The sequence below is a fragment of the Rattus norvegicus genome, chromosome 6 (genome assembly GCF_021556685.1).
Source record: "Rattus norvegicus strain SHRSP/BbbUtx chromosome 6, alternate assembly SHRSP_T2T, whole genome shotgun sequence".
In the NCBI taxonomy this organism is placed as follows: Eukaryota; Metazoa; Chordata; class Mammalia; order Rodentia; family Muridae; genus Rattus; species Rattus norvegicus.
In genome coordinates, this window is record NC_141539.1 from 48,417,437 (window position 1) to 48,441,166 (window position 23,730).

The window sequence follows — 23,730 nt, forward strand, 5'->3', positions numbered from 1 at the left end:
CTATGTCATGTAAACATATAAAAGGCCCCTTTTGCACAGAGGTAGCTTTTGAATAATGTCTGAATGCTTTTGCCTCCACTTTCTGCCTTCCCTGTTGGGGAGACGACCGTGAGCATGAGCCCGTCGCTTCTCAAAGAACAAAGAGATAGTCTTCTCAGGAGAATCCTCCTCTACTGGCAGAGAGCTATCTAGATGACCTAATAGGTCCTTTATAGCTCTAATTTCTGTGATTCTATGAAAATCATCACCCACCATAAGAAACAGATGTTGGCTGGAGAGACAATGGCTGTGAGGCTCGGCTCTCCCACCCAGCCCCCTTCAGGGCTGTGGCAGCCACCTCTTTTACTCCCCCACTTCTCCACTTGGTGGCAGCTGATGAGATATTTATAGCCCTCTTCTTCCTGCTGCCAATTATAATTATCAATATCTTTACTGATAAAAAAAATGGGAAGGGGGAGATATCATTGGGGTTGTGATCTGTATATGGGAAGCCAAGTTTAGTTGGACATGAAAATAGTTTCTTCTAATTATGGACAAAAGAGAGGTGTGTCCGATGGTGAGGCTGGCACCAAAGCTGCACGCATGTGGCCTCTAGGGAGAACTTTTGTTACTCCTTAGGCACTTTCCCAGAAATACTAAGCCAGGGACCCCTTGAGCAGCAGGCCTTGCGGATACTGACAATGTGGCCTGTACTGTACCGGGCTAGAGTGCTGCTTTAAATATAATAAATAAAAGTGAAATCTTCCACAAGGCAGCACGGCTTAGTAATTGCTGTGTGGGGCTCACGCCTCCACAGTTACCCAGCTCAGCGTTTCATGCCCAGCTGCAGTGAAGCTTTTGCCAAATATAGATAAATGAAGTTAACGTTATTGGCAGCCACTAGTTCTGTGTCCCTGTTTCGAGTTTATAGATTTCATAGGAATGGCATTACTCTATCCGTGTGGCAGACGACTGTTCTTCTGAAGTGAGAACTTTTCTCTATGGCTTCTTGACCCCTGTTTGATTTGTGTCAGTGAGGTCTGTGGTTGGCAGAAACGGTCTTTCTGCTTGAGCTTTGGTCAGTGGACATATGGATGGAGTCAGTGCAGGTTCCTAACTCTACCCCAGTATTTTTAAAGTTTCCCAGCCTTCAAGGAACGTTCATGATAAACCTGCCGCATTTCCAAGCATACCGTTCAGAGTCAGTATGCTTGGGAATGCTCTCCTGCAGGAAGGCTAGCACCCTGGAACAGTGTTTTCCTATAGCATTTTATCTCAGGTGACTACGACAGGAGGCTGTGCAACTTTCTGTTAGGAAGAAGATTCCCCAAATTATGGTTCTTGGAGCTAAGCATGCTCTAAGAGCCAGAGTTCAGTCCTACAGTTCCTGTCTTGTCTAAGGTTGATGGCTCCAGGCTTCCTTCTGATTGCCTTTGGATGAGCATGATGCTTAGCCCTTCTGAGGCAGATGGGCTCATGGTCTGTTCTGATAGCTGAAGAGAAACAGTGATTAGACACCAGTTCTTGGCTGGTGTGAGCAGACGGACAGTGAACTCTCCCTGGGTTTTTCCTTTATCCCTAACATGGGGATGCCACCCCCACCCTCTTTCCCAACTTTGTACCATTTGGGTGGCTTGCTGCTTTGGGAGGAACATATTCCAGAATGTGCACAGTTACAAGGAAGGCCAGAAGGTGACAAGATTGGCAGATCTTAAGGTGAGTCAAAGTGAACTTTATTTATAAACACACCAGAGGGACATGGACAAGTTTAGTGTCTTGGAAGTACTTGGCTGCATTCTCAGTCTCCCCCACGCCCCGTGGACTCTACTAACATCTTAGAGTATGGTCACTCTTTCCTGCCTTTGCTTACCAAACCCTCTTCATCTGAGATTGAAACCAAGTCCCACACTGTTCTCTATTTTCCTCCCTTTCTCTCTCCTCTTTCTCTCCACCTCCCTTTTTACTTTCTTTTACACTCTTTTACATTTTTATTCCTACTTAAATGGGGAATATAATTTATCAATGGAACAATGATTGAAGCAGTATAAATGCATCATTTTCATTTTCAATTCATAAAGCTTTGGAGTTTGCCTCTGTAGGAAACCCCTTTGGGAAATACCATTCTTATCACACAGTAATTCTCAAGACTCAAATGGGCTCCATCTTTTGTGACTCTTGACTGAAGGAGCCTGGGAGGGGTAGAGCTTGTCTCTCAAGATAGAAGAAGGTAACTACTTCTAATAGTTTTTCCCATGTGGGACATACAGAAGGTCTTTGGTAAGTATTTATTGAATTAGCAGATACAGTAACAACAAAACCAAGTTTTGAAAACTAGCACCAAAATAGAGAGACATTAGCCAAAGTTGACCCAGGAAGCCAGGTTGATTTTGCCATTGCCTGGACTCTGGAGGCATCTGCCATTGCTTGGGCTCTGGAGGCATCTGCCTTCTGAGCATGCCTGTCCAGGCTGCCTAGAAGAGCTCTCCCTGCTTAGGCCTGCCAGCACTGGGGCAGTTCTTGTTGCCCCTGGAGGTGAGTGGTGCTGGAAAATGAACTGAAGGATGCGCACTGTTTAGGGGTGGTAGAGGAGCTCATCCGTGGTTCAGAGTGGGGAAGCGCATTTGCAAGCTGGCATGGGCTGACTGGTTGGATCTCTGCCACACTCCCTACACCTGAGAGCTTGCTCCCTTCTTACTTCCAGATGTAAGCACATCTGCAACTTCCCCAAATGCTTGAGGAAAGAGATTAGAGTAGGCTTTGGTCTGGGTTTCTGCTGCTTTCTGGAGCCAGACCTGGAAAGGACTTTTCATGTCTCCTACAAATACAGGGATGGAGTCTATGCCCTTCTGGATTATTTACTTGGGCTGTGAAGAAGATTTCCCTAGAGGAAGAGCCTCTAAAAGTTGTGTTCTGACTATTCTTCATGAATTCAGTTCAGCCACAGTTTTGGACCCCACAGACATCCTGTATCAAAACTAAGTCTAGGAGCATGTTCTATCTAGCCAAATGTTTATCATCTGAGGGAACGAGCTGAAGAAAGGTTCTGGATTGGTAAAGTTCATATAACTTCAAATTAGGTATCTGAAAAAACAAAAAAAACAAAAAAAACCAAGGTGGGTAGCACCTTAGGAAGGACTCCTGAGATTGACCTCTGTTCCCCACAGGATCTTATCTGCACACATGTACATATGAATCCACTTTCACATGTAACTGCACACATGACCCCAGGCACACACATCCACACACACAAAGTCATATTTTCCAAGGTCCATTTAGGCTTCTCAGAGTATCAGTCCCTCTCTTACAAAAGAAAAAGTTGCGGTAAAGTTCACATAACTTCAAATTGCTCTTCATTGTTGTAAAAATATAAAACATTAAATAGTCTTTTATCCCACTTTAGATCCAGCACTTTGGTGCCCCATGTTATCTGATAGATCTCTTAAGTCTCAGTCAGCAAAGCGTCTCACCCGCTCTGCTCCATCTCCTACCACACTGCCAAAGGCCTCTCTCTGAGCCTGGCAACAACCTTTCTATCCATCTGGTTCCCAAAGCAGGTTTCCATGCCAGAAACACACGGTGGCCCAGACCAGCCGCCCCACACTCCCTTACACTTAAATCTACACATGAAAGAACACACAACACAATAATCTTTGATCCAGTTGATAAGATATAACTGCCCACCTAAATTTACAAAGTCCTGTACACATCCATCCCTTAAAAACATTTATAATAACCTGTAAAGGTACAGCGTGGAATCGTAGCGTCAGCTGTTATATTGTCTCCGGCTACTCTCTCCCTTCTCCTTTTCCATTCCCATCTCCTCCTCTTCCTTCAAACTTTTCTCCTGCCCATCTTTCCTTCTTGTCCAATGACAGGCCTCATTCTATCTTGTACCTGCCTCACCTGTGACATCATCCCACACTTCATGAATTCAGATCAGCCTCAGTCCTAGACCCCATAGCCACTCTGTATCACAGCCGAGTCTAGGAACATGTTCTACCTAGCCAATATCTATCCAACTCTTTTCAAAGAGTGCAGTCCAGTATTTGGCCCATTCACAGTGCTATGTAACAAACTCTGTCTAGCTCCAGCATGCTTCCATCATCTAAGAAGAAAACTCTTAACCATTAGTAGGTCCTCTCCATCTCCTGGCAGCCACTCAGGGTGCTCTCTGCTTTTGCATCTCCAGCTATAAGTACTGGGAATTCCATTCAGTCCTTTTAGTTCATCTACAGAATGGATTAATCAAACTTTGTGCTAGACACTGCTCTAAGAATTTAACATATGTTGAGTCATTTCCTCTTCCCAGAGTTTACTGCAGAACAGTGATCACCGTTGTTCCTGATCCACAAGTGAAGTAGCTGAGGAGAAAGTGGTCATGACTTTTGATCATAGTCTTAGACTCAAAATTCAAACTCTGCTGGAATAGTCTACATTCTGTAGTTTACTAAGGGATTCTCCTAGGTTTCCTTTATATATGCAGCCTTCACTAATGGTTCCCTCCTCTCCTGCTGCCCTTTTTATGTACAGGGTCACAGCACTGTTTCTTTCTTTAGAGACCCCACAACTCCTTTCATTTTCCACCTTCTGGTTTAATCTTTAGCTTCCTGGAGCCTTGGGCAACTGAAGACAGGCAGGCTCAATGTTGACATCTGTGTTGCGATTTTTCATAGCTGTCTCAGAATAACTGAAAACTTGACTATTCATTCTTGGATCAGAATCTTCCAGGCTTGATGCTAACTTCTTCAGACACAGTTGAGGTAAGAGGCCAGAACATTTCCAGCATTCTTTCAGCCATAAGCAAAGTTATTCACCAAACAGCAATGTGCTTGCTGAACTTTATAAAAATATTTATTTTTCTTTTAAAGTTATGACGTTTGTGGCAAATGTAAGGAAAACATGCTAGACCCCAAGTCTAAAGGTGTGTGTGTGTGTGTGTGTGTGTGTGTGTACATATTTACATAATCTTTAAAAGGAAAATCACATAGAACATGGTTACAGATCTTAATTGACCTCTATTTTCAAATCTGGCATTAAACAGCATCCTATTCTGAATCTAGAAGGAGTGTTCTGAGAAGAAAGCTGAGAAGCTTGCCTTCATCAACAGAAAAGGGTCAAGAAAATGGAACCAGTACATAGGATGGACACATTGTTGTGAAATTTCTTTCCTGTGAAGGGTGCACGAAGGGGTTTTCTTGTCACTGGAACACTTGGCTAGTATCTCTCTTTGTTGGTTTTACAGAAGGTCAGTGGAGCTGATGGGTGTAGTATAACTTCACTGTGAGTCACACACCACATTGGCTCAGTCAGTAGGGCCCAGGGCTGGGACTCTGTCCAGACAAATGGCCTCCTTTTGGACTGTTGACACATAGATAAATTTGACATGCTATTAGTTTGCTACAAATCTAGTATACATGCTTCTTAGGAATAAATAGATATAGTTTTAACTTTCAGAATCGTAAAAAATAATTGTTCTACTCTTTTGGATCTGTTTTATTCTCAACAAAGCAAAATTGTCTTTCTAAAGGTTTTATGGAACCATCAAAAATCATCAGAGTTGTGAGCAGGGTTTGGGCTTCTGAAGTGGATAAATAGGTGAGTGTTTGTGGAGTCTTTTGGTCACATGCCAACTCATGAGCCTATATTTCTATGGGCTTCCTGGTACACCACTGGTTGTAATCACAGTGCATGCTCACGATTTTGAATCACCAAGGAACAGGTCCTTCCCAAGTGTCCCCTTGCTTTATCCCTCTGAATTCTCTCAAATCTAGAAGGCCAAAGCACCATTCTGGTCTCTATTATACCTTGGAAGCTGAGGTACTTTATGTGACCAGATAGCATATGACATATGTTGTGACTTGGTGACTGTTGCTGGAATGTAGTGTTTATGTCCCCTCCCCCTGCCTGCCTAGAACCTGAAATCCTTCTGCTTCAGCATCCCAAACGCTGGTATTCTAGTCTGTAATACCATGCCTAGATCATACCCACTCCTTACTGTTTGGCCACCCCTTTCTACTTCGATAAAGGAGACTCAGCCAATTTGCTGTCTCCTGCTGGAGTCTCTGTTTAGCCTCCATGGTGAGGTTGGAGTCGAGTCTTAAATGGCCTCCCTCTGTCCCAGCCAGTCCTGGCTTCTGAGGTTGGAGGGTAGATGACGACGACTCAGTCTCAGAATCTAGTGATCTCTTTGAAGTCACTGGCTTTGCTAGACTCTGAGGTTTGTACTGCAGAGTAGAGAACGCTGGACAGACAGCCCTGTCTCTGACACTCAGGGCTTCCTTTGTCATTGTTGAGACACAGAATTCCATACTCTATCTCAGAGGAATGTGGCTCATGTTTTTAGTTAAAGCACATATTATTTCAGTAAAATATTCTGTGTAACCCAAAAATAGCAGTTTTCACATTTAGACATGCTGTACTAACGTGTAGCTTGGCCTCTTCAGTTGGTAGGCAACACATTGCTCCTGTAGACTTCAGCCTTCACTTCAGGTGCTACCTTCAGTCCACTAGCAGGTTTTAACTTCCCAGGTGAGGGCTGTGACATAAAAGACAAATGTGGAGCGGTATAGAGAAAGAGAGATATTTGGTGCAGGAGTCTCGATGTCCTGTTCCCATATATCTATCTGGAGAAGGGAAGTATAGCTACCTTAGTCAAATGAGAAAAGCTCCTAAAACATAGACTATATAATAGTTGTGGAAAAAACTCACTGACTACTTCCTCCAGATGAGAGGAGACAAAAGTAAGATTAACATAAGATCATGCTAGCTTGGAGTGACTTGTATGTATAAAGTTTTGATGAAAAGTTGAGCTGATACAGGAGTGAACATATAGCTCACTCCTATAGGAAGGACCTCAGCGAAATTATATATCATATATGAAGTCTGCCTAGAAGGGCACAGTTAACATTATACACATGTTAACTCCATGGCACCCTTATTATTGAGTTCAATTTTCAGACGAGGTCATCAAAAATTTAAAAAAAAAAAAAACTGTAGCTCTCAGGGGAGTAAGTGGTGGAGACCAGAGCTGACCTCCATCTATCTTGTTTCAAGGCCTTGATCTTTCCACCCTTGTCTGGAGCTGTGGCCAGCTGTGTTCTGAGAACTCTAGTGCGTGTTCCTGGCCCATTCTGTGTCCAGCATGTTAATAGGGACCATGGCGTTTCTGGATCAGCATAGCTCATCCTCATTTGGATGCCAAAAAAAAAAAAAAATGACCAGAAGGAAACATCTTGGGGACTGATCAATAATTGGCCTGGGCACTCTTGCTTCTTCTCTAGATAGACTGTCCTCAGAGTGAATAACAGACTAGCAATGAGGCACAGGGAACATTTTAACTCCATATGTCCAGATCTTTCGTTTAGTGTTTTGTTTTGGCAAATTCTCAATTAACTAGAGTAGTAAGTACCATGCTCTCTCTCTCTCCGTATGTTTGTACATATGCACACACACACACATGTTCAAGTGTGCATACGTGTGTGTGTGTATGTGTCCAGAGCCAGTGACTGTGACATCATGCATTTTCCTTGGTTGCTTTCCCTCTTATATTTTGAGACAGGGCTCTCACTGCACATGGAGCTCAGTGCTTTAGCTGTGCTGCCTGGCTGTAAGGAGATTGTGATCGTAGGCACGCACTATGTCTGTGTTTATGTCAGGGCAGGGGGTTGATTATACTCACATGGCCACCAGTACTTTACCAGTGAAGCCATCTTCCCAGTCTATTACGAGTCTATGATTCTCTTTGAGTGTGGAAGCATGACTCCAACATACAAGGAAAATCACAGGTTCCCTCTCTCCACGTCCTCTCTTCCCTTTTCTCATTAGTTTGAAAAATGAAAGAAGAAAAGACTAATTTCAGTCCTGGCTGGTAACTCAAGTGTTCAGTTCTGCAGTGGACTTGCTGACAGTGGTTCCAGCTTTGTCCGTGAATATTCAGCGTGGTCACATCTGGATTCGCGTACTTACCTAAACTTAGACAAACCTAAATCATCTCTGTTTGGCCTGATGTATTTCTATCTTGCGTTGTATTTCTTTCTCGAAAGATCTCATTCTGCCATCTCACGCCTCCACATCTCTCCTCTCTCCAAAGACTTAACAACAAAAATATGTGCTTCTTCCCCCTCCCCACCAAAGGAAGGGGTAGAAGGGTCTAAGAAGATATTCTGTCCTTTCTTTAATGTGATCCAACACAAATTTTTGAATAAACATGACATGCAAAAATATCAGAACTTTTAACAGCAGTGCTTTCAGATGGAGGGTGTTCTAACGTCTTTAAATGAAGCTTAAGCCAAGATCAGTCCCCACACCAAATAAGGAGCATTCAGGCAGTCGTGCACACACCAAGTCTTCTTTCTAATCCACGCGTGCCCCCCTCCCCTTTATTAGAAAACACTTGAAACTTATCATGTGCAGCAGATGGGAGTAGAAAATGCAGTTGAAGACAGTTATATAAATATATCCTTGATGTCTGTTTTGCTTTTCAATTTGCAACGAAAAGTACAAAGGTAGCTAGGCCAGCCAGCAAGGCCTCCTGTGTCTCCTGATATCCATTCCAGATGTTGGCTAGACTTCGTGGAGCCAGGCTTATGGCACTGGGGCTGGAGCCCTGTCTCCTCCTCCAGGTGGGATAGCTCATGCTGCTTCCCCCACAGGCTTCTGGCCTTGTCCAAACACACTAACCTCCGCCACCTCTGCTGACCCCGGTTTACCGTCTTCTAATCCCTCGCTCTCTGGTGGGTCCCAGATATGACCACAGTATGTGTGTTGTGTTGTTGCTTATCACACTGCCTAGCCCAAATGAGAAACTTAAAGAGGGGAGAAAAAGTAAATAGAGAGAAACAAAGAGAGAGGAGCGACTCCGGCCTTAGCTAATGTGGTTTGCAGCCATGTGAGGCTTCTTCTGCTATTACCTTTGGATTGGAGCTCTAGAGTCTGGGGTGCCCCCCATTGACCCCTGAGCCTTCCAGAGTGTTAATGGCAGCCCTCAGTTTGTACATGCGTGTAAAGGATTTTACACCATAATATGCTAACTTCCTGATTAAACATTACTAAGCACAGAAGGGGTTCATAAATCATACAGGCGCCAAGTTCATTTATCTGAATGTTCCTCACTGTCTAGAGACAGTAAACAAATGGCAGGGGCATTTATTATAATCTACAAGGACCCCAGAAGGGTGCTATTAATACCTCCTACCCTAGGTTCCCTCCTTCACTTGGAGAGATGCTGTGTGTCTCTGAGGTTCCAGGGCTTGTTGCTGTGGGTGGGCTCCTGTGGCATATGCTAGCAATGCTGAAGTGAAAGGTTATAGGGTGAGGCCAAGTTCATCTCAAGGGGAGTTTCTGACAAAGAGTGGCCTGGTCAGTGGGCTCTCTGGACGGAATAGATCTATATAATGTTTTGTAATTGACAACAAAACAAAACCAAAAATACTAAGTCCCAGGAAAACTGGAAGGATGGCAGGCTTGTTGAGAATCTGCATCCCCCCATGTGTTAATTTCAAAGTGAGAAATTAACTCCTCTTCCCAGGGCATTAGATGCATAAAGGGGCTCATCCCTCTCTGCTAGCACCAGCAAGCAAATACAAGGCATTAGATGGCTTTCTTTCCACCGTACAAACAAACCCCCTCTTCAGACATAGCTAGGTTTAAATAGATACACATGTGCAGGGGCTGATCAGAATGTGTCTCAAAGAAGGCTAGAACCAAGGGTATTCTTTTTTTTTTTCTTTTTTTCGGAGCTGGGGACTGAACCCAGGGCCTTGTGGTTGCTAGGCAAGCGCTCTACCACTGAGCCAAATCCCCAACCCCAAACCAACCAAGGGTATTCTTAATGCACTTCAGAAATACAGATGCAAAAAGGGGAGATGCTATCTGAGAGGTCTTTGATGTGGAAAGCCAAGTACTTCAACATGACCGCTCTTAGCTGTAATCAGATTTGTTTCTACCCACTAGGTTTGGAGGCTGAGCATGCCAGGCAGGTACGTAATCAGTGTTTCACACACTGGAGGACAATGCCATGAGATGGTCAGGGTACCATAGGAGGATCCAGGCTCACCCCAAGGGGCCATGTGCTAAAAATGGAGACCAATCATGGATCCACTGGCTAGGATTTCTGCTGTGTTCTGTGGCTTCCATGCTCAGTGAGGAGGAAGCTTACAGGTGTAAGAGAAAATAGAGAATCTGATGAGCATGGAGGCCTCTTTGGGGATGGGCATCAAACTTTTGTTCACAGAGAGGTATTCCTCATTTGCATTGGAAAACCAACTCACACTGTTCTAGGAGGTAAGGTCCATATATAGTAGTTCATATGTGGTCCAAGCCCTCTTCCATCCCCTTATAATGGACCATGCTCATGCAGCATCCCTTTGCCCCCATCCATCCCCAACAGCTCTGCCCTTAGTTTCTGTGTCTTTTCCCTGACTACTCTCTCTGCTCAAGTCATTTCCATCAATGCTCCCACGTGTCACACTTTCTTTTAGGAACCTAACTCCTTGTTGCTGTGCTGTCTCACTGGCTAAATAGCTCATCCTCACCTGGTACTCATCCAGATACATACCCGGACATTTGTCTTAGTCTGTATTTTGCTTTTTAAATGCATCTGTCTTAGAAGTTGACAGAGTAGGCCAGGGATCATTTGACTCCACATCCTGAGTAGAAGGATCATCCCAGGCCCCAAAGAGGCAAATATGGAAAGCACAACACATATTGGCACTTTCTCTTCTGGTCTCTGTGGTTCCACCTATCAACACAGTATATCACATGATCTGCCACACTTGTGTTTAAAAAGCTGAGGTTTAAATACATATGTTAACTTGTTTAATATCACACAAATGGTGTTGTGAGGGGAACAGGATAAACTTATGTGGTTTTGATTCTATAGCCTTTGATTAGACATAGTTCTGCGAAGAAAACTAATAGACACTACCTTCTAGAAAGCCATTTAAAGCCAGCCATGGCCCAATGCCATCACCTCTCATGAAAGAGCTGGGCATCCATCTATGATCAGAGAACCTGTATTTAAATTTCACTGTTACACTTCAACTGGGTAATGATTCCTGTGGGTTCACGTGTACACCAGGTTTTCAACAAATGGTGCTGTTTTGGGAAGCTGTAGAACCCTTAGGAGGTGGAGCCTTGCTAGAGAAAGTGTGTGTGGCTGAGAATGGAGCTTATGGTTTACAGACCAACTCAACACTACCCAGTAAACAGCTACCCACTACCCACTGCCATAGTCCAAATAGATCTTTCTCCCCTTCAGTTGCTTCTGTCAGGAGTTTGGTCACAGTTTTAAGAACAATAACAAATACAGCTACTATCTAGTGTTGTTTTGGTTATAAACACATGCTAGACGTAAAGCAAGTGACCAAAGTATTATTTGGCACGTTACACTAATACTTAATATTCAGTTCTTGGCTTGGGATTGGCAAGGAGATGCTCTCAGGAAAATGTCTAATGACTACGTACTCACAGAAAGGACAAGGTGAAAACCATTGTGGGGAATTCAAAGAAACTGAAGTAGGAGCTTACTGGGTTCAGTTTAGCACAGCAACCAGAGCAGGGTGGACAAGGTACCCCTGTTTGTGGCTGACTCAGTCCTCAGCCATGGGAACAGTGAGTGGAGAGCGCCTTTTAATTTTTGTTCAAGTTTATAAATAAAACAACACCACAAAGTAGATAACACAGAGACCCAAAGGCATTTAGATAACCCAGATCTCTGGTCTTGGAACAGTCAAAAGCTGGGGTTATGGTACCTGTGACATTGTTTTTCAAAGTACATTCTATAGGCAGAGATGTTAGAAGGAAAAGGCTTCTTTCCAACTATGCCCTGTGTAGAAAAGGTTGGAGCAAGCAAAGCATAAGGACAGCTCCGTCACTCCATCCATTCTGATGGGCCTTGAATCCCCAGGTTAATTTCAATTTGGAATCTGTTCTCTATTTGACGATGAGAATCACAAGAGCCCTATTGATAAACAATGCACTAAGGATCTCACAGAGGGAAGAATAGTATCCCTACAGGTATGAAGATGAAGGAGAATGGGCTGGACATTGAAAGATTGTGTAATGAAAAGTTCTGTAATATAGGAAGGAACCTATGGTCTATAACTGGAGATTCCTTTCAAAATCACTTGAATAACCTAAGCTTCCAGGCTTGTAGACATGATGCCTGAGGAAATAGAAGTGTTACTTATGTATTCAATCATTACATGCTGTGCAATGTTTCTATTAACACACCACTTCTCATAGAGAGCAAAAAAAAAAAATCACGTCATGTAAAAGAACTTATAAAAGTATTTTCGTGGTCATGGTGGCTTAGGACTGCAATCTCAGAGTTTGAAGCCAGCGTGAGATACATCACCAGTGAGCTCCAGGATATGCTAGAATTCAGAGAGAGAGAGAGAGAGAGAGAGAGAGAGAGAGAGAGAGAGAGAGAGAGAGAGAGAGATCTCCTCTCTCAAACAAACACAAACTCCAAATAAACAACAACTACAAAAAACAAAGTATCAGCCAAGAATACTTTTTTAGTAGAAAGGCATCCCTACCAGTTAACTCTAAAAGCAAAGAAAAGACAGTAGTTGCAAGTTGCTAATGTTAGGGTTGGCAAGATAAATATGGTCCAGAAAAGGATGTCCTAAGATGTCCCCCAACAACCTGATTTGCATCTCCGTGGTCAATAACCATTTACTTTTGCATAGTGGTGTTTATATCAAAGTAGGAGGACTGTATTGTCTCTGGCAGGTGCCTTGGAAGCATCAAGAGCAGTGATTGGCTTTGAGAAGTCCAGGCCCTCAGTCTTGCTGTCAGCTCCCCAGGTTCACCCTGGGACATGTGCTGTTTGTGGAAGAGTAATTCTCAACAGACTAGCACATCAGCCAAACCACACTGCACTGTTTGAGATTCAAGGCCTCCAGCAAGTCTCAATTACTTAGTCAGGAGCCCTTGAAGGGTCAGATCTGGACAAAGCAAAGTCTACTCAGCTAGGACTGGACCAGGCTGATGTAGGGCTCTGTCTTCCTATGTTGTATTAATTTAGATGTTCCTAGTATCTGTCATGAGCTGGACACTATGCTCAACTGTCTCAAGACAGTCTTTCTTGAAAAAATGTTTTAGTTTTCACTTGAGGCTGTGTAGACCTGACTGACCTCAAACTCATAGAAAACCACCTACCTCTCCCTCCTGTGTGTTGGGATTAAAAGCATTACTACAATGCCCAGGTAGAAACTCAATGAACATGAATGCATTCATTTGCTCCTGAATATGTGCCTAATCTGACTGATCAGTCTGGTCTTTATGGAGCTGAGGAATAGTAGGTAGATACACAGGTTTCAGGAAAGTGATTGGAAGGACAGATGGATGTATCCTGGGACAGTGTGTTGAACTAAATAGGGAGCTAGTCCCTTTGGAACTCCCAGCCTCAGTCTCTGCCTTCTTGCAGGGATATGACAGCTCCAGAAGCATAGAATAGGTTGAAAGTCACGTGAAGCCTGGCATTTTTAGAAGGATAGGAAGATGGTGATAGGTTTACACAACCCAGAGATTTTTATTTGTCAGAGAAGTACAAATAAAAAATGTTGGGAAAGAAACTGATAAAGTGAAATGAGGGGTGAGGGAAGTGTTACTCACTACATGGGGTTAGGAGAAGGGCATTCTAGGCAGAGAGATTTCTTTCACATGTCCAACAAGAAAGGAATGAGTAAAGAAACTATGGTATATATTCATAATAAAACGTTTCTCAGCCATAAAGAAGAGTGAAGTCATGTTTGCAGGGAACTGGACACAACTGGAGACCATCATACTGAGTTCAGGAAGTCTTATTTTCTGTCATCTGTGGGTCATATACTTTAGAGATACATAAGGCCATAGAGGTACTGATGGCCAAAAGTCAAAGTAAAACTTTCTGGGGAACAGAGGGTGATGGATGGGATGGGGCAAAAGGAGAAGGTGGCAGGACACAGAGGGAATATGCTCCAAGTGCCTTATCTACTTGCTCAGAGTTGGCTTCATGTAACCACATATGCTAAAGGAAAGGGGGGAAGAAGACTGAGGGAATGTGGCTGTAAGACCGAAAGAAGCCCGGGGTTGTGAGGCAGGCAGGGACCCTGGAGGCTGCACAAAGAAGTTTCTTCTTCATGCTGCCTGTGTTGGGGGAAGTTCAAAGACTGCACACACTTGACCTGTGAACATCCTTGCTGAAGAGAAGCTGAGCAGACAGAATAGACCCATGCAGCTTCTTATAAATGCCCAAAGATGCTGAAATCTTCAGGTCAGACAGCTGCTTAGGAAGATGGTTCCCCAAGCATGGGCTGTGAATTGGATAAACTATCAGGGGCCTTGTCCCTGGGAAAGAAACGGGTTATCTCCTCTTAGTACCCATTGATTATCTGGAGCACTTCATCTAGAATGAGGATGGAGATTTCTGCCATCTACACTGGCGTGTCAACTGGTATTGCCATTGTTCAGGCAAGCATGCTACTGGGATTTCATGGGTATAGCTCCCTGTCATCAACTGAAGAGGAAATCTCACAGCACATATTCTGGTCCTCTGACTTTTGTAGTCTTTCTGTTTCCTCTTCAGTAATATTCCCTGAGCCTTAGGTGTTGGGGCTGTGTTGTAGATGGGGCATCTCATGATTGGGTCTCTTTATTTTGACCCATTATGGATTTCTGCTGTTAGGGAAACAATTTTTGGGTGACAGCTACACTTATCTATGGGTATATGTATATGTTTTTTAAATGTACTTGGCAATTATACTGGTTTAGGAAAATGATAGAAGTGGGTTTTCCATGCATAGCATGGGTATAGTTATTGTACAGGTCTTGGTTTCCCTCCTGTTTAAGGGTCTTAGTTCCCAGTTGTACAGCAGTTGGTTACCTTCAAGATATAAATGCCACTATTGCACCTCTGGGGAACATCTTGCTGTCCAGTCACTGTGGTTCATATACTTTATAGCTGGGTAGGAATGTTGATTGGATTTCTCCCTAGGCAGCTTTTGTTATACCTTCATATGTTATGAGAGCCAGTCAGAAAGAATACTTCCAAGGTCAGTCCCAGCTCAATTTCTCCAAGTCTACAAAGTATTTTTAATTCCATATGGATTATGAGATGATGCAAATATATTTCTATTTCACGTGAGATACTTAAGAGATTCCCCCCCCCCATTGTTCTGTATGATTAGGCTTAAAGATGGTCATACTATACAACATTGGCTGAAGTAAAATTTGATGTGTAGATTAAGTTGACCTCAAACTTACAGACATCCACCTGCCTCTGCTTCCCAAGTACTGGAATTAAAGATGTAAGCCACTACACCCAGCTTGGTTAGGCATCCTTATTGTTAATTTACTGATGAATGAACTGTAAAACTTCAGATAGATGGATTTAACTAGCCACAGTTATGAGAACAGTGGTCAGCAAAAGGATCAAGTCTAGATTGCTCTGACTCTAGAGTTTTGGTCTTTCCATTAGAATATTGACTCTTGGGTGTGAGGTACTGAACGTATGCAATCCTGGAATATAGTTAACATTTGCTGTGTCCCTGCCCTCTGGTGAGTTTGAGCACCTTGCCAGAATAAGTCTTGGCTTATTCACTAAGAGCTCTGTGAAGCTGTAGAACCCAAACTCAAGGAAACCTGACCACTCTGACTTCATTAGTATGCAGCCCAATCATTGGACTGGGTCCTCAGTGTACTGCTCTGTGGAGTCTGTCTTCGTGTGGGATGTGTGTACAGACTTTGTTCTGGAAGGAGAAACTATCTGTGTACATTTTAAAAACAGATTTTGTAAAATATTTTCAGAGCTACACACATAATAGAAATCTATTTAAAATATTTTATTTTAAAAAAATGCACACATACATATCCCAGAACAAAGTCTTAGGAAGCAAACAACCTTCCCATAGACCATGGTTTCTCTGCCTAAGTTGACTGGTTACTTCTTCGAATCAAGGCCTGTGTGTTTTGTGCAAGTGAGATAGCCAGCCACATCTTTGACCTCTGTTTTTATTCTCCTAACTCCAGCTATGACAACTAACAATATTTTCAATATTCTCAGCACTGGCAATGCTATTTAGGAGTAGACCTAACCCTACTTGAGAATCCATACCATAAATGGTATAGTCTTGTATGGTACTTATATGATCATACATCCTATTTACTTTTTTAAAAGCTGATTATGATGAACTGAATTGATTTCCTGATGAACTATCTTCTTTGAGTTTGTCATTTGAGCAATAATGTTATGGTAGGTTTAGTGGGGGGTATTTCATAAGAGAAGAGAGGTGGGAAATATTAATTTAATCAGCAACAGGAAATAGGGCCTTTACACTAAACAAAAGTCAGAGAAATGTTTAAAAATAAAGTACTTGGGGTGGGTCTTTCTCCATCTGAACATGGTAGACTCTTGAGAGGTCCAGCTCTCTGTTCAGGGATGGTTTTTCTTTCTGGCTGCCCAGCTGCAAGGAAGGGCATAAGCCTTGTCCTGTTTCTCTCTAGTTTGGAAATCCAGATTCTTCCAGGATTAGAAATGTAAAATGAAGTCAGAAGAACAGGAAAGAGATCCACCTGTCTTTGGAACCTTCCTATACTCTTGGTCTCAAAGACTGAACATGCACCTCAGGCAGCTATTTGCTGCTCAGGTGCAAGCCATGCTAGTCAGAAGAAAAAATATAGGCCACAATGATCTGAAGAACAGGTGTAGGCCATGCCAGCCAGAACAAACAGACCATATCAGCCAGAAGAAAAGACAGGTGAATTCTAGCCCCCAACTTGGGACAAAGACTCCCTGCTGGACCAGAGACTCATATGAGCCTCCAGAACTCCAGATAGGCAGCCCACAGACCTCCCCTACACAATTGCCAATGCCTACTCTCCTTCTCATCAACATGTCTCCCCCACCCCCAACTGAGATAGATACCCCTCCTAGAACAAAGGGCATTCTAGACACCAGAAGTCCAGCCCTAAACTTGGACAGAGACTCCCTTCTGGACCAGAGGTCACATTGTCTGCCAGAACTCCAGGCAACAAGACTAGAAGATCAAAGAGGAAACCAAAACCAAGGAACAAAACATCTAGCCAGCAAGGCAAACTCAGATATCATCACCTAGATTATACTCATTCCAAACTCAGATACCTAGATGCCAGTGTTAGAGAAAAAAAAAATCAACAATAGCCAGGGCAATCCGTCATCATCAGAGCTATGCTATCCAACTTTAGCAAGCCCTCAACATTCCAATACAACTGAGGCAGAAGAAAATGACTTTAAGATCTACCTTATGAAGATGATAGAGGTTCTTAAAGAGGCAGTAAATATGCCTTTAAAGAAATGCAGGGAAACACAAACTATTAGAGGAAATGAATTAACTTCTTAAAGAAAGCCAAGGGAAAAAAAGCAAAATGAAGTAAATAGTTGAAGGAAACAAATAAAACTGTTCAAGACCTGAAAATGGAAATAGAAGCGATAAAGAAAACACAAACTGAAGAATTCTAGAAATGGAAATTCTAGGTAAGTGGACAGGGACTACGGGTGCAAGCATCACCAACAGAATCCAAGAGACAGAAGAGAGACTCTTAGGCATTGAAGATACAATAGAAGAAATAGATATATCATTCAAAGAAAACGTTAAATCTTAAACACTCCTGACACAAAACTCCAGGCAATCTAGGACATAGGAAAACCAAGAATAATAGAAATAGAACAAGGAGAAGAATACTAGCTCAATGATGTAGAAAATATCTTTAGGAAAATCATAGAAGAAAAAAAATCCTAACCTAAAGAAGTAAATGCCTATAAAGTGGGTGGAGTTGGGTCACTGGATGTGTTGTGACCTTAAAGGGAATACTGACATCCCAGACACTTCTTATTTCTCCTCTTTGTTTCCAGTCATCATGAGATGAACTGGCCTCTGCCACCACAGGCACAAAGTGAAGGGCTCTGGCATGCCCAAGCATGGCGAACATGGCGCCAACTCATTTTACCTTTTACCTTTCTCTCTCTTGCTAAACTGTTAGATTGTATTCCTAAAGCTTGACATGAATCTAGTCCCTTATTTGGCCGCTGACTCATTCCTGACACTGGTCACCAGGGTCCACTTATCAAAACACTAAGGTTCAGTAATCAAACTGTATTATTTTGACTAACCTAATTAAACTACTAATCAGAACTTATCAGTATGCACTAGCTCATTCGGAACACAGACCTCCCCTTTGTTCCTCTTAAAAATTACCACTTGCAAAGCTACCTTGTCTCTTTGCCTTGCTTAATAAAGGATCTTTGCATTTGGTTTGTGCTTGGAAATTGGTGTTTGAATTTGGTCTGTGCCTAATCAGAGGTTCAGAATGAAGCCTTGTCCAACACAATATGCAGGTCCCTTCACAAAGCACCAGGACTAACCATGGACTGAAACCTCTGAAATCAGGAGACAAAAGAAACATTTAAGTTGTTTATCTCAGCTACAAACAACAAACAAACAAACAAATGAACAAACAAATCTAGCCAGCTCTTATATTAAAAATGTCCTAGGTCCCACATGTCAGTCATGCTGGACTTTAAATTTTCTCATGGTGGAACCCTGTTTCATTTACCTAACAGTCTTGGCAATTCTGTCTGACTGATGAAAGATTCACAGTCAACAGATTTGAGTGGGTGGATGTACCTAATAGTCTTAGATTCACCTGCTCACCCAGCTGAGTACTAATGAGAGCCTGTGAAAGGCTTTAGTCTCTTATCATGAAAACCTACTTCAGACTACCTTCTGCAGATCCCTAGAGCATGGTATGCATGGGATTTGGTGCACAGTTTGTAACAGGGCCTCCTTCCTGGTTATGCAGTCTTTGCTTTTAAATGCTTCTAACAAAAACACAACCACAGCTCATGGGAAAGCATGCTTTGATGCTGACATCCTCTGGGCTTTTTGCAAGTGGCTTGGCTGGGCACACATTGTACGCTGTGGTCTCTTGTGAGCTCTGGTGCCCTGTTCCATTGTTCCATTTAATTGGGCAACAGCTGGTGATAATTTTCTGCGTATGGAGTGGAGGAATTGGTGACTGATTGGCTCTTTACCTCGGTTTCATTGTCTTTGTTTTTGCCCTTTCGGCTTTAGTAAAAGAGAAGTGTGAGACTGAGGAAGAGAAAACCTGGCGTGAGGGCAAATCTTGAGATTTGCAGGTCGAGCAGCATGGACAGTTTCTTCAGGAAGGCTACTGTGGAGAAGGGCATAGGGGCTTTAGAGATACCCCGGAGATCTCTTAATTCAATGTCCTGCTCTTACAGGTATTAAAGTAGGCACAGAGAAGCACCCTAACTTATCCAAGATTGCCCAGTGTGGAGGCGCTGAGCATGCAGGTGCTGAACTTAGACCCCACCTGGGACTTCAAATCATGCAAGCTATCCGATACCAGGGTAAGTCATTCAGACCCCATCTCTGCCCACTTCAAGCTTAGGGAGGCACAAGAGAAAGGCAGAGCCACGAGCAGCCATGTTCAGTGTTTGAAGTCCTCTAGCTGAGAACCACAACATCACGAGAGGTTTGAAAACATGGAACAAAGACCTCAAACATGGCAGTAATCCTGCTTCCTTCAATCCAACGATCTGACACAGTACGCAGGACTTCAGTGCTGCCTTAGCATGGAAACACTGTATGGTGCATGGCAGCTAAACATGACGCTTGTCAATCTGCCAGAAGTCCCGGAAGACAAGGCCATTCAAAGCTGAAGTCCCTGAGGGAGACCAGGCACATGAGATCATTGGAAGATAACAGCACTGGGTTCCAAGACAGCTTATGCTTCTGGCAGCCAAACCTCCTGCTGAGCACGAAGCTGTGCTCTCACACTTACTCCATCCCTCGACGTTGTCTGAAATTTCGTGTCATTTCAAATAACTGGGAGACATAAGCAAGGGGGTGGCTGGGTGATGAATAGGTAGAGATAGAAAGCTCATAAAAACTAGATAGGATAGATTATGACCCTGTGCTGTACCTCACTACCTTGGAGCACTCCATGGCTCCTATGGCTGGACAGAGGGATGAGACAAAAGAGCTAACCAGGAACGAAGTGGGGCACCAGGGGATGGTCTTGCAACTTGGATGAGATGAGTCTTAGTTAGGGTTTGTATTGTTAGGAGGAAACACCATGATCAAAAGCAACCTGGGGAGGAAAGGGTTTACTTCACTTGGAGTTCCACATCATAATTCATCATGAAGGAGGTCAGAGCAGAATGTCACGCATTGGAGAACCCAGAGGCAAGAGCCGATGCAGAGACTATGCAGGAGCACTGCTTACCGGCTTGTTCCCTATGGCTTGTCAGCCTGCTTTCTTCTATAACTCAGGAATGGCACTACTCACAATGGCTTTGTTCCTCTCACATCAATCACTCATATACAGGCGAGCCCAGTGGGTGCATTTCCTCAATTGGTATTCTCTCTCTTCCCAAATGACTCAAGCCTGTATCAAGTTGACATAAAAATCTAGCCAGTACAGGGGTGAGAGCAGAATAAACTTGCCCCTTATTGAATGAATGTCATTTGACTTCTGTCCTCAGAGAAAAGAAAGCCAGGATGGAGCACACAAACAGTTTTGCTGAATTGGTGAGCTCCAGGTTCTGTGAGTTACCCTCTCTCAAAGGAATATTAAGGTGGACTAGGATTAAGGAATATATTTGATGTTGACTTCTGGCCTTTACGTATACACATACACACATTGGCAATATGGACTTATAGGCACATATGAAAACACACACACACACACACACACACACACACACACACACACACACACACACACACACACAGACATTCTAAATGGAATGCATTACCAAATTAAAGATGGCTGATAACAATGGAGCTGGGACCCAGAAAGGCCTGGGAGGAACCTGGAAACAAAGTTACTTGCTGATTTCTGGCCGAGTCCGTGAGTTAGACACCCTCGCCTCCCAGGAACCTAGTTTCTGCATCTGTGAAATAAAGGCCACTTCAGAACACCAACTAGACCCCTACCACATTGAACCATTTATTATCCGCACCTCCCAGGAAGAGGACTGGAGCTGGGACAGCAGTCCAAGGCCAGAGAGTGCCACCCTGCAATTGAGCACAGCAGATCACTGAGGAGTAAATAGAGGGTCCGGGGACGCCATTATTCAAATGAGGTAAGAGTTGGCTTGGGACTTGGCAACTGAAAAGTAAAGAGGGAAGATTCTGGACTTCTATTCTATTGAACTCAAAAGACCAGTGTGATCGAGGACTTTACCCAGGCCAGACAAAAGCTGGCCAGAGACATGCTATTCAGACTATGGGACTAGAGAATGGAATCGTACCTCAGGCTTTTTGTAGACAAGGACTTCCTCTCAGGAACTCCCACTGGAAGGCAAGACAGCTTCCCCATGGCCTGAGAGCCACAGCTCACCAGGTGTTATTTACAACTGTTTCAAGGTCTTGGTGGAGACATGTGAGTGGGTTTCATTCAGGCTGCCCATGTGTACCTCGTTACCCTGTGGTAATGTAGTACAATAATATACGTGGGGCTTTCTAAAATCATGGTCACATCAATGGAGCATGCATACCCTAGTTGGGCTTGGAAGGAAGAAAAGAGATGCAAAGGGAGAACTCAGAGGAGGCTCAAGAGTCCACTGGATACCAAGAATCCAGTTTTTCTCTTGTGCAGCTGAACCAAGTGGTTCATGATTAAGCATGAGGATGCTGTTACATGGCTGGGAACCATGGCCTGTCTACGAATGCATAACCTGGAGAGAGGTAATAGATTTCTTATCCCAGAATAAGAAATCCTTTGATCAAATGGTGTGGGCATGAGTATGCTAGTGCATGCACAGGATCAGAGTGGTTAGTGCTCCACCTTTAAGCACCGTGCTCCTCCTGTGGTATAGTAATAATCTCTGCGTGGATATTTTTTTGCAAAAGTTAAGCCAGAAAGATAGGCCATCAGTGGTTTATCTTTATAATAAACATGTCAAGCCAGAAAAGCATTTAACAGAAACTGAGCCCCCTTATAAACTGAGATGACATTTCAGATTTCACTGAAAACAGGTTTTATAATGGTCACACAAGTACTGTGACAGAATTGTATCTGGGAAGAGTTCACGTTTAGAGTCAATAGTTCTGAAAACTCTCATAAATATGGCGCTGTGGAGATAAGTTTGTTGATCTTCTGTAACTTGGTTTCGGTGCCAAGAGCAAAGCATGCACTTTCTGGTCAGTGAACTGTGAACTGATAAAACACTGAGAAGCTCCCTCCAACCCTGACCACAGGTCTTGTGCCCAATTCCTGGAGATGAACAAGAATCGGCATGCAGTCATAAGCCGAGACCCCACACTCTAGGAAGAAGGCATAAAGGCATTACAGAGCTTATGTGCACACTTGCCTGCAGCCTTTCTTATAGTAAGCCTGGGACTGTCTGCTCAGCCCTGCTGTCCTGAGAGCACACAGCGGACTTGAGGGTGTGTACAAAGCTAGGAGAAGTCCAAGCTGGTGATGGACAGATCATTCTCTGTGGAGTCATAGCCCAGGAACTCAACATCTGCATCCAGGATTCTGTTTCGATTCATTTAGCAATTTCACACAGCTTTCTACTGCCTCCAGAGAAGATGAATTTGCTCTTGGAATTCATTTCTATTTGCAGCTTATTTACCACTATTTCAAGGAGAGTCACTGAGCTTGCCCACACACACATAGATACACAAGGCCTCCTTTATAGCCTGAAATACATGGATCATGCCCAAGGCAAGAGGCAAATGGAGCCCAGTTGGACACATCAGGACATTCAGCCTCCCAAAGCCCAATCTGGTTTTCATGTTTGTAATACCCTAGGGCAGTCATGAGGATAGTGATAGGATCCAGACTCCAGTTCACAGTGGGGAGAACATGGGGCTACAGAAAGCTCTGAAAATGCTGTGGATCATTTACTGAACCCCAACAGGAAAATTTCTCTCCCAAATGAGAAACTTCAATAGTATACCTGACTGTGAGTCTGCACTCAGACTAAGGTTCAGTGTGATTTATTCTAAGTTGCCTTGTCTGTGACACATGGTTTTACTATGTAGTTCAGGCTGCCCTTGAACTCACAGTGATCCTCCTGCCTCAGCCTCTTGAGCACTACAATATTTAATATATAATTATATAAAAGTAATATGTAATATATTATATAATATATAACATATCATATGACATATAACATATTTTATAATACATTACATATTTTATATTAAATATATTACAATGTATCATTCCTAAGTATGTAATTATATAATAATACATCATTCATAAATATATAACAATATATAAATATGTATACACACATATATTTCTTAAGTATATAATATAACCTGTTTAGTTTTCTTGAAGTCACTTACATGTATATGATTTTAGGACTGACTACTAGAGTTGGCTATCCAGTTAACGCGCTCTTCCTTGGGGAAGAATTTCTCCCACTTTCAGGATTCTTTAGGTGTCCATAGTTCGTTGTCTAGGGTTGAAACCCTGCAGTGCTTATGTGTTAAGAACCTATCATACTCTCAGCCTGTGGTAAGGATTCTCCTAAGATAAACAAATGTAGTTTCTATTGGGAATCACAGGGGCAGATCTCTCTGTGACCAAGCCCTGCCAAAGCTGCTGTTCATGTATAGGTGACATGCTAAGACACACTGGCTGTCTTTTGATCACGAAAGTCCAGACTGAATGTGAACATCAATTCTTTGTTAATAAGTTCTCATATGCTGAAAAGCTAGACAACTGTCTTTTGTCCACTGGAGA

The 23,730-nt window shown here is 43.1% G+C and overlaps 1 protein-coding gene across 1 annotated transcript in view; it reads left to right on the forward strand.

The window, feature by feature from the left end:
- The window catches only part of LOC102557053 (uncharacterized), a 177,811-nt gene that overhangs the window by 146,522 nt on the left and 7,559 nt on the right, over positions 1-23,730 (forward strand). The window contains exon 5 of the transcript XR_015622309.1: positions 19,244-19,372. The gene's annotated coding sequence lies outside the window, so the exon portion shown is untranslated. The remainder of the gene's footprint in view (positions 1-19,243; positions 19,373-23,730) is intronic.